Source organism: Primulina huaijiensis, chromosome 12 (genome assembly GCF_012295235.1).
Source record: "Primulina huaijiensis isolate GDHJ02 chromosome 12, ASM1229523v2, whole genome shotgun sequence".
Taxonomy (NCBI): Eukaryota; Viridiplantae; Streptophyta; class Magnoliopsida; order Lamiales; family Gesneriaceae; genus Primulina; species Primulina huaijiensis.
This window is the reverse complement of record NC_133317.1, coordinates 12,510,774-12,513,235: the sequence shown is the minus strand read 5'-3', so window position 1 is coordinate 12,513,235 and position 2,462 is coordinate 12,510,774. Positions and strand designations below refer to the sequence as shown.

The window sequence follows — 2,462 nt, the reverse complement described above, 5'->3', positions numbered from 1 at the left end:
CTATTATGCTCAGCCTTAGTAGAAGTGGGTAGCGGAACTGGGTGGACGGTCTATCCACCCTTAAGTGGTATTACCAGCCATTCTGGAGGAGCAGTTGATTTAGCAATTTCTAGTCTTCATCTATCTGGTGTTTCATCCATTTTAGGTTCTATCAATTTTATAACAACTATCTCCAACGTTCGTGGACCTGGAATGACTATGCATAGATCACCCCTATTTGTATGGTCCGTTCTAGTGACAGCATTCCCACTTTTATTATCACTTCCGGTACTAGCATGGGCAATTACCATGTTATTAACTGATCGAAACTTTAATACAACCTTTTTTGATCCTGCTGGAGGGGGAGACCCAATATTATACCAGCATCTCTTTTGGTTCTTCAGTTTTAAATGGCCTTTTCCATAGGAAATCTGAATACGCATTGCGCTATATTCTGGGACTGTCTGCAACATGGTACTCCTACTATGTTCATGAGTGGTTTTCTAGTAAAACCCCGATCTAGTAAAAATGGAGTATCTAAGACCCAATCAGCAGGTAACCAACTACATAAAAGCAGTCTAGTAGGAACCTCAGAGACTACACGCGCAACAACTTATCCTAAATCTTTCTGTGAGTGGATAGCTGGAATTATCGATGGTGATGGAACTATTCAAGTTAGTAAACAAGGATATACTTCTCTTGAAATTACTATGGGACTTGAAGATCTACCACTACTACGATATATCCAACATATGCTTAGTGGAAGTATTAAAATGCGATCAGGTGCTAAAGCTTATCGATATAGACTACATAATAAACTTGGTATGATTAAACTAATGAATTGTATTAATGGTCATGTTCGACATTCAGCACGACTACTTCAACTACATCGTGTTTGTCAAGTACATGATATCCCTGTAATTCTACCTATTAGACTAGATGCTCAATCAAATTGGTTTGCAGGATTCTTTGATGCTGATGGTACCATTTGTATCGCTATGAAGCATCAACTACCTCAACTAAGTATTCGAGTAACTAATAAACTTCTATAAGATGTAGAGTCTTATAAGGTTGTATTTGGAGGAAATATCTATTTTGATAGTAGTCAAAATGGTTACTCAATGATCTGTACAAAGTTGAAAAGATGTTATCATGATGCTAGATTATTTTAAATCAAGTACTTTTCGAAGTCATAAATCACGACGATTCTTCCTTATTGAAAAATATTACAGTCTTTACGATCTCAAAGCATTTAAACCTTACGTTATTCACCATAAAGCATGGCTAGCTTTCCTAGACAAATAGAATAAGTTGATGATATAGTCCACCTTTCTTCTATTAGTTGTCCCCACTGGAATAAAAATCATTAGTTGGATCGCTACCATGTGGGGGGGTTCGATGCAATACAAAACACCCATGTTATTTGCTGTAGGGTTCATCTTTTTGTTCACTATAGGAGGATTCACTGGAATAGTTCTGGCAAATTCAGGACTAGACATTGCTCTACATGATACTTATCATGTGGTTGCACATTTCCATTACGTACTTTCTATGGGAGCCGTTTTTGCTTTATTTGCATGATTTTAGTATTGGTAGGTAAAATCTTTGGTCAGACATACCCTGAAACTTTAGGTCAAATCCATTTTTGTATCACTTTTTTCGGGGTTAATCTGACCTTCTTTCCTATGCATTTTTTAGGACTTTCGGGTATGCCACGTTGGATTCCAGATTATCCAGATGCTTACGCTGGATGGAATGCCCTTAGCAGTTTTGGCTCTTATATATCCGTAGTTGGGATTTGTCGTTTCTTCGTAGTCGTAACAATCACTTCAAGCAGTGGAAAGAACAAAAGATGTGATCCAAGTCCTTGGGCTGTTGAACAGAATCCAACCACACCGGAATGGATGGTACACAGTCCTCCAGCTTTTCATACTTTTGGAGAACTTCCAGCTATCAAAGAGACGAAAAGCGATGTAAAGTAAAAGAACAAAAGGTCGCCGATTGCTACTAAGAACCTAACAGATGATGGAGGAAACAAAGCCTTCAACGTTGTTGGGAGCAAGAGCTGCACCAGTGAACCTCTCATTCAAATGAAGACAAGTAAGTCTTTCCTTCAGGGTTCTCTCATCGGACGATCTGTCCATGTTCATTGGATGGATTGAATCAGTAGCGGATTTACAAGATGCCGATGTTTATGATGAACGCCTACGGTACATCGCGGGAGGACAGAGTCATACGTACTGATTACACCGGGATTCAATGGATCTTGATCTTATCGAGTTAGTTCTTCCCCCGGTGGGGGTGATAGGGTAATGGCATAGTTGCTATTCATGTCCTAATAAAGGTCAACATCTCCCAATTCCGCGTTCTTCATGTATCATTATCACAATTGCTTCCGCAGCTGCTGGAAGCCAAGTTGGTTACACCCATTCTTCCCAAACCAGTATCATATCCACCTTCCAGGAATCTCCTAATACCAGGCG

General features: G+C 39.4%; 1 pseudogene; it reads left to right on the top strand.

The window, feature by feature from the left end:
* The first annotated feature begins 470 nt into the window (after positions 1-470).
* On the top strand, positions 471-1,961 carry LOC140989417 (cytochrome c oxidase subunit 1-like; annotated as a pseudogene).
* Positions 1,962-2,462: the final 501 nt, after the last annotated feature.